General features: G+C 43.3%; 1 long non-coding RNA gene across 1 annotated transcript; it reads right to left on the bottom strand.

Moving 5' to 3' along the window:
- Positions 1-2,667: 2,667 nt before the first annotated feature.
- Positions 2,668-7,868, bottom strand: LOC109265307 (uncharacterized). Its single transcript, XR_008419548.1, has 2 exons — positions 7,747-7,868; positions 2,668-6,658 (listed from the first exon to the last, which is right to left on the bottom strand). It is a non-coding gene; the product is annotated as an uncharacterized LOC109265307 (long non-coding RNA).
- Positions 7,869-8,916: the final 1,048 nt, after the last annotated feature.

Here is an 8,916-nt window from a genome sequence, read left to right as displayed (position 1 = left end):
ATTTTTTCTACCCTACACCCTCATATCAGTCATTTTTATAAGAGGCCCTGGTTCCTTTTATTGGAGAACATATCACCTTTTACAACCTGTCCTCAAGCCACATGGTTTCTCCTTGCTGGTTGAGTCACAAAGTCCACCCAGGTTGAAAGGGGAAGGGAAATGGATTCCATATCTTGATGGAGGAGTGGAGGTATTGCACTGTTTCAGGATGAGAGTATTGTTATGGCCATATTTAGAAAATACATGCGGTCACAGGTGATCTGGATATCTCAGTGGGAAGGGAAAATTTGAGCAAAAACTTAGAGGAGGTGAGGAAGTCAGCTTATCTGTGGGAGCAATGTTCCAGATGGAGGCAACAGTCAATGTAAATAAAAAGGCCTTACAATGAGACTATGTGTTAAAACACTAATGTGTTTTAAAGGAACAGCAAAGGGGCCGCCATTGCTAATGGAGGTGTGGTGAAGAGAGTCCTAGAAGAGGAGGATGGTGAGGTAAAGGGAGGACAGATGGGATTGATTATAAAGAACCTAGAGGACATGGTGAGGATTTGAGTGAACAGCCATTGCCAGGTATGGAGTGATGATGGGATTTTAAATATTTTATTTTAACTTGGTCACCCTCAACATTTGAAATGTTGATCACCCTCAACAGGACCACCCTGTTGTGACTTGACTTCAGAGGACAAGGGTGGAAGGAGGTAAGGCGGTCAGGATGCTGTTGCAGTAATCTACTACACGGGGGTGATGGTGGTTTGGACCAGGGTGGTAGCAGTGGAGGTGGTGCAGAGTGCTTGGATTCTGAACAACTTCTGAAGCTAGAGCTAACAAACTTTCCTGCTGGAATGAAGATGGAGTGTCAGAGAAAGAGGAAAACTAATGATGACGTCAATATTGGCCTATAAAGCTGCGAGGAAAGGTTGTTGTCAGTTGAGATGACTATGGATGGGAGAGAGATCAGGAGCTTATTTTTGGAAATGCTGATTTCCAGATATCTATTGGACATCCAAGTTGAGAGGTCAAGAAAGCTTTGGGGATACACATTTGGAATTCAGTAGAGGAGTCTGGACTGGAAATATACGTTTGGATGTGATTGCATCTAGATTTGTGTTTCAGGTCATAATGGCATCCCCAAGAAAGTGGGTAAATATAGAGGAGAGAATCGAATATAGAGGAGAGTACCTCAGAGGACTGATCCCTGGGGTACTCCACATTAAGAAGAAGGAATCGTCAAAAGGGATAGGGAGTAACCAGTAAAAGAGAAAAACATGTTGTGTCTGGGAAGGAAATGAAAAAAAAGTGTGCCGTGGAGGAAAGAGTCATCGACTGCCAAATGATGTCACTCAGTTCAGTAAAATGAGGATCCGGAATCTGACCATAGGATTAAACAATATGGAGGTCACTGGTTTTCCTTGACAAGAGCAGTTTAGGTGGAATTATAGAGCTGAGTGTAGCAGTTTGAAGAGAGAATGTGAAGAGAGGATTTAGAGATGGTATAGATGTCTCTTTGAGGATTTTTACTGCAAAAAGGAGTAAAAATAATTTTGTGGTGACTCGTCAGGGAAAACGAGTTCAAGTGAAGATTTACATGCCTATGGAAATAAGCTAGTAAAAAGTAAAAGACCGATGATTTAGGAGAGAAGTGGCAAATTGCTGAAGTAAGGTCCTTGTGCAGGTGAGGGGGACAGAGATCTAGTGTCCAGGGGCTTTAGTAGGAGCACATATAATTCCTCTGATTCCAGGCAGAGAGGCACAGCGTGTGAGGGCAGTTGCTGGTAAGTCAGTGTGGTGTGTGTGTGTGTGGGGGGGGGGGGGGGGTGGAGATCAGTTGAAATTCTCTTGCAATTGATTCAGTTTTTCTAGTGAAATAGGAAACAAGGTCATCAGCTGAAGGTGAAAGTGCGGGAGGGTGTGTTAGAGGTTTGAGGAAAAAGGTAAAGGGGTAGAGTAGGCACGTTACAGCATGGGAGAGTGATTAGGGACACAGAGATTAGGGACACAGAGTATGAATTCCTGGAAGCACCATGGGGCCATCTGAGGGTTGTCTTACCTTCAGCAACTTGTGTTACAGTCAGCACCACCTGTTTTATGTTTCTCCACCCACCTTCAGGGGCAGGTGTGAGTAGGCAGAGAGGTGAATTTAACCAGGGCATGATGAAGTGAGAGAGGACAATGGAGATGAAAGTGTAAGCGAGGGAGTGGTTACAATGACTGACCATGGAATTTAAGCGGAGTAGGGAGGATAGTGAGGACACTTCGAGGGGGTGAGAAGACAACTCAAAGTCTGTCGGATCATTGCGCTGAATGTTTTAGTGAGCAAAACGCCCAAGGGTGGCAGGTGGCCCTCCCTACCCTTCAGTTTAATAAATATACAAATCAATAGCCAATTCCTACTTCCTCACCCTGGACGACTTCTTAGGGAAAAACCCAAATTAGGTTGAAAGAAGACAGAAATACCTCCCTTGACAATAATATCTACAAAAATTAGACAAGGTAATAAATGGATTTCTTTGGGCACGCAGTAAATGCAACGATGGGTTTCGACTAGTCTTTTTGTCTCGTAACAGCCTCTGGTTTCATATGCTAAGGCTTGTGGTTGTCCCATGAAGGGTGGGATTGACACCCCTACCCCAAAATCTGTTTGGATGAGATGGTGCCACACGAACCCCAGAAGAGTATGGAGATATTTATTACTCACACATTGAGGCTTCTGGGGGATCAGGGCAGTCCTCCAAGGTGGTCTGGAAATGGCTGGAGAGAAGGAAGGGGTGAGTGGCTTTCATGCGTTCAGTTAGGAGGTGGGTTGGGGTGCGGTGAATTCCTTGTGGGCACCAAGAGAGGAAAGATGCAGGCTTCCACATAGGCTTGCCCGGACGTGTGGCAAAAAGAAGCAGAAGGGGTGGGAACCTGAAAGCTGTCCACTGTCCAGTATTAGAAATGAGGTCAAAGTCTTTATTACAAGTGTGTGCCACAAACCTATGGGCAACAAGTCTTGCATGTGCTTAAAATCTTAAGCTTTGGAGTCAGGCTGGCGTTGAAATCCTGGCTCTTTAAGCTGTGTGGTTCTCAATTAGCTGCTTGACCTTAGTTAGGCAAATTACTTAGTTTTTCTGCTGTGTCTCAGTTTCCTCATCTGGCAAAGCGGCACAAGAGTAGGTAACTCCTGGGTTGTCGCAAAGCATAATAACGTTGGTAAACTGCTCAGCACAGCTTTGCAATTTAGCAAGCCGCGTGCTAATTTCTGAAAATTCTGTGATTGACGTTTCTATCTTAGGTAAGTGTAGTCTTCAAGGTGGAACAGTGTCACGTTGCCAATGCCTCTGAAGATGTTACTTTTCAATAATTTCTTTCCTTTACCTTTGAAAGCATCACATATTCGCTACACAAAAATTTTTTTTCTGTTGAAGCTCCTCTAATAGTTTATAGTTAGAAAGCAAAACTTAACACTAGAAAAATAAGGGAAGGAATCTTGGGTGAATCAGTTGGTGAAGGGCTTGAAATTCCTTTATCTCTGAAGTTCAAGTTTTCATACATAGAATCTCTTAAATCATAGGATACGTTCAGCTTGTTTTGGGAAAGTGAAGCAGGACGTTCTGATGTTGTTTACTGGCATCTCTTGTGTGCTCAACACTCATTCATTCACCAAGTAACTTTTGAGCACTGACCTTGCTTGAAACAAAGGAACGGGCCCCAGGGATTACGCAGTGTGAACAAGCAGACACAGACTCTACTCTCCTGGGACTTGGTAGTTTGGTGGGTTCTACCGACAATCAAATAATGCCAGGCTCACAGTCAAGGCTTTTGCTTGCAAAAGACGGAAACCAGCTCTGGTCACCACAAAGGGAAGAGGCGCTTTTGGAATGATGGTGGGTAACCCACGGATACCACAGGAAATCTGGAGAGCAATCTCACTTGAAAAGGGACTTGCTAGGGGAGCCTCAGCTCCTGAGCCAGGTCAAAGCCCGGTTGGGGAATTTCTGCTGCCCCTGCTGAATCCTGCCAGGGAAATCACCGCCACCGTAGGGCATTTGGGCAGCCACTGAGCTGCTATGGCCATGGCCATAATGAGTCCTAAGCTCCCCTTGCTTCTTCTTCCTTTTTTTTTTTTTTTAATTATTTTATTTTGAGAGAGAGAGAAAGTGCTAGTGGGGGAGGGGCATAGAGAAAGGGAGAGAGAGAGAGAGAGAGACAGAGACAGAGACAGAGACAGAGAGAGAGGGAGAGAATCCCAAGCAGGGTCCACACTGTCAGCACAGAGCCCCATGCAGGGCTTGAGCCCACAAACTGTGAAATCATGACCTGAGCTGAAGTCAGATGCTTAACCGACTGAGCCACCCAGGCGCCCCTGCCCTTGCTTCTTCATGGCATTTGCTTTGTATTCATCCAGGAGCAGAAGCATCCAATTGGTGGCACCCACAGCCTTATGCCCACCGCCTTACTGTCAAATTGAGGAGGTCAAAAGAAGCCATTTTGTTTTCTGTGCTGGGAGGTAGGAAATGCTGGGCAACCAGTCATATAAACAAATACATTAGAAAAATCAAAAGAGGGTTTAGAAAAGGGACAAATCTTCAAACTTTGTATTTTAGGGGTTTTTACTGTTTTTATTTTTTTAATCTCAGAAAGAGAGAGAGAGTGCATGAGCAAGGGAGAGAGGTGGGGGAGAGAGAGAATCTTAAGCAGGCTCCAAACTCAGCAGGGAGCCCGACTCAGTCTCAATCCCACAACCCTGGGGTGAAGACTTGAGCAGAAATCCAGAGTTGGACGCTCAACAGACTGAGCGACCCAGGTGCCCCTTTAGAGCTTTTGGAATGCTCTCTGGGCACCATTTCAGATTAACTTTTAGGGGCGTCTGGGTGGCTCAGTCAGTTGAGCATCCAACTTTGGCTCAGATCGTGATCTCACGGTTGGTGAGTTCCAGCCCCACAGCTCACTGACGGTCAGTGCGGAGCCTGCTTCCGATCCTCTGTCTCCCTCTCTCTCTGCTTCTCACTCTCTCTCAAAAATAAACATTAAAAACAAACTTAAAAAAAGTAACTTTCACACCATTACTGGTACATTTTCTATGCTTTGGGTGATAAATATTAGAAAGAGCATGGGCTTAAAAATGGAAGAGGTTTGAGTTTGAATTTTGGTTCCCGCACTTAATAGCCCTGTGATGTTAGGTACATTATATACCCTCTCTGAGCTTCACTATATCCATCTGTAAAATGGATGCAATAATGCCAGATTTCTTGGTGTGTTCAATAGATCAGTGCTTTCTAAACTATATTGTGCATACAAAATCCCCGGGAGCTTGCTAAAATGTAGATTCTGATTTGGTAGGTCTGGGATGAGGCCTGAGGTTCTGCATTTCTAATAAAATCCCAGGGGATGCCGGCGCTGATGCTGTGATTTTGTGGACCTCACTTTAAGCAGCAAGGTTCTATTCCGTGCTGTCAATATGGTAGTCACCAGCCACATGTGGCTTTCGAGCCCTTGAAATGTGGCCTAGTGTACCTAAGGAATGGAAAGAATACTTTATTTAATTTTGATTAACTTCTGAGCACTGATACTTGGTTTAGCTATAGGAAAACAATTTTTGGTATACTTTTATTTTTACTTTTTTTATTAAAAAAATTTTTTTTTAATGTTTATTTATTATTGAGAGACAGAGAGACACAGAGTGTGAGCAGGGGAGGGTTAGACAGAGGGGAGAGACACAGAATCCGAAGCAGGCTCCAGGCTCTGAGCTGTCAGCACAGAGCCGGATGCGGGGCTCGAACTCACAAACTGCGAGATCATGACCTGAGCCGAAGTCGATTGCCCAACCGACTGAGCCACTCAGGCGCCCCAATTTCTAGTATACTTGGCACAACTTGTAACTCTATCTTTTCAGCTGTTAATTTTATGAAATGTAGTTAACTGAACATCTATTTCCAGTGGAAAGTTAATGCCTGCATTGAGAAAGGCTCCAAGTGTAAAATAAACAACACATTTTGAAGACTCAGTTGAAAAAAAAAAAGTAAAATGCCTCGTTAATAAGTTTGATACTGATTGCAGGTTGACATGATAATATTTTGGGATAAGACATATTATTGAAATTAATTTCATTTGTTTCTTTTTACTTTTTTTGATGTAGCCACTAGAAAATTTAAAATTACTCGAGTAGCTTATGTTATATTCCTCTTGGACAGCGTAGGTACAGGCCAGGGAGCACCGGGCCTAGCCCATCAGCCCCCTTCATCCTGTCTCACTTAGGTGGGTGACTTCTGGATGGAAAGAGGAGGTGAGGTGGTGGAAAGAGACAAGGTTTCTTCCTTCCCAGCAGGAGGCTGTAGCAAAAGCCAAAATTCCCAGCAAAAGTTCTTGGCCTCAGAGACTATTTCTTCTGTGGTGGGTTATTTCCACTACATTCCAAGGCAGGCTTTGCTTTCTGCAGAGGTGAAAAAGGAACATTTCCGAGGTCCACAGTAAGTTGCTCAAAGCCGGCTCTCATAAGAAGTCGCTCACTTTTCGAGTTACGGGTCATGGCGAAGGGCTCGCTTGACCCAGCCTCCTCTGTGATACTAAGGGGAGTTAATGAAAACAGCGTGAGCTCCTGTAAATGTGCTGCATGATTTCTTGGTTGATTCAGCAGTTCCAGGGGAGGCTACAAGTTTAATGAAAAACAGTAATGAGGCCATCTACAAATTTGACAACAGCCAAGAAATTAGCAAAAAGAAGTGCGTAGAAGTGAAAGAAAGGTTTCTCATATCGTAAAATGCATTATGGCAACCTCCGTTCCCCCACTCTTGTGAAAAGTTCTTTTTTCAGCAACTCAGGCAAATATTTACATGTAGAATCAGACCTGGCAGCAAATTCAAAGAAAACTATTAAGGCCAGAAAAAGCCGCTTCTGTATCAGAGGCTTGGAGACTCCAGGTCTCAATTAACCTTTTTAAATGGGAACTGACAGCCTTGGATGGAAAATGTGGGGGGAAAGTAAAATGTTTTTGAAGAATGTTTGACTACAAAGTAAACAGCCTGAATAGAAAATATTAAATCAGATGCTCCCTCCGCATTCCATAAGACAGTATGCAGTAAAGTATACTGTAATAATTAAAAGGCTTGGATAAAAGAAATATGAAACAATTTTAGTCTAGTGATAATTCAAACTTCATGGCCCTAGTTATGTTGGCAAAAGACAGAGAATTTATTTTTTCTTTTAATGTCAGATCTTGACATGAAGTTGTACAGTCGGCAGTGAAGGAATGACTTTGAAGATATTTATCGTTAAGCCTTCTTGTCCTTTCTGTCACCAAATCAAACCACGAGAAAATATTTATTAGGCAGATTATTCACCAAGGAGTAGAATGTCCTCTTCATAAGCTCCCAAATTTATTTTTTTCCACAAAATTGTACAGTAAATATTTATTATTCTGAACAAGGATTTATTTTGCATTAGACGGAAGTGAAAGGAAGGCGGGTGTAGCCAATTCACAGTATAATCGAGATTATAAAGGGAAAGGTTTAAACAGTGGAACAGAACACATTAGAAGTATGCATTTATAAGCCACTGTTGCACTGTCAGTTTCTAAAAATCTATTATCCAACAGTTATTCTCATCTGAATGCCTTTACATATTTAAAAGCAATGCAATCCCACATCTCAAAGAGTCTAGTTAATCAAGATAAGCTTTCCCATTAGCTTGTTCTAGAGAGACTTTTACTATATTTTAAACCCCTATAATTCAATTAAACTTAAAAGGTAGTGAATTCAGATCTATTGCTTACCTGATGGGCTTGCAGATGGTGGAGGAAAGATGTCTCCCCTGCTTCTCTGCCCCAGCTGTTTTCTCTGTGTGGCCCGCCTCTTGGGTGGAGCCCTGTTCAGCTCTCAAGTCCTGTCCCAGGGGTTTCTCTGCTCTGCATTCTTTTTTTTTTTTTTTTTTTTTTAATGTTTATTTACTTTTGAGAGAGAGAGAGAGAGAAACAGTGCGAGCAAGCGAGGGAGGGACCAAGAGAGAGGGAGACACAGAATCTGAAGCAGGCTCCAGGCTCTGAGCTGTCAGCACAGAGCCTGACATGGGGCTTGAACTGTGAGATAATGACCTGAGCTGAAGTCAGATGCTTAACAGATTGAGCCACCCCAGGCATCCCTGTGCTCTGCATACTTTAACTGTGGATTTCCATTCTTGTTGGAGTTAATACTCCAATGTAGCCTGTCTGGCATGGCTATTGCACTTAACTGCAGTATTATAATTGTTCCTGTATCAGTCTCAGATACTGGGGATTATGTCTTTTCCACACCTGCCTAGATGCCCAGTGAGGTTTCTGGACCAGAATTTAAAGCATCACTTCGAGTTAGTCGCGTGACGGGACTGCTTATTCCTGTAAGCACTGCTTTGCTCTGGTCTGTTCTCTCACTGTCACTCAGCTTGGGTCTTCCCCACGCTTGCCCCTTGGGATGACTGCCATTTGAATCTCTTCCTAGAAGCTGACCTCCATCTCCCTCTCTCTGACTGATGGAGAAATAGCTTTTCTGTTTATGTCCTTCTCTCAACTTATGAGGATCCCACAGAAGAGTGGCTTGGGCCATTGCTGTTTGATTCTACGGCCCTCTGGGGAGATGCCCTTGATCGCATCTTGCTGAGCGATTCAATACACAGCTCTTTTAACTTTTACTTCTTTCTTCAAGGGAGCCTCTTGTGAACCAAGATCCTCTGCTCCTTCCCCTCAGCTGGCCTGGTCACTGAAATTGGTGCACCACTGTTTACACCTTCATGTGGATTGCTTTTCCTTCTAAATCTGGGTGATGAGATTAACTATAGTTTTCCTTGTCACTACATACTTCCCTTATTGAATTATGAGTGGGGATTAGTCTCATAATCTAAAATAAAAACCAAAGCTATTTGTATCTGAGAATGTTTCATAACAAATATAATCCAAAATCTCCCGTATGAA

Source organism: Panthera pardus, unplaced genomic scaffold, assembly GCF_024362965.1.
Source record: "Panthera pardus isolate Hobbes unplaced genomic scaffold, ASM2436296v1 HiC_scaffold_6, whole genome shotgun sequence".
Lineage (NCBI taxonomy): Eukaryota > Metazoa > Chordata > Mammalia > Carnivora > Felidae > Panthera > Panthera pardus.
This window is presented reverse-complemented; position numbering and strand designations above follow the sequence as displayed.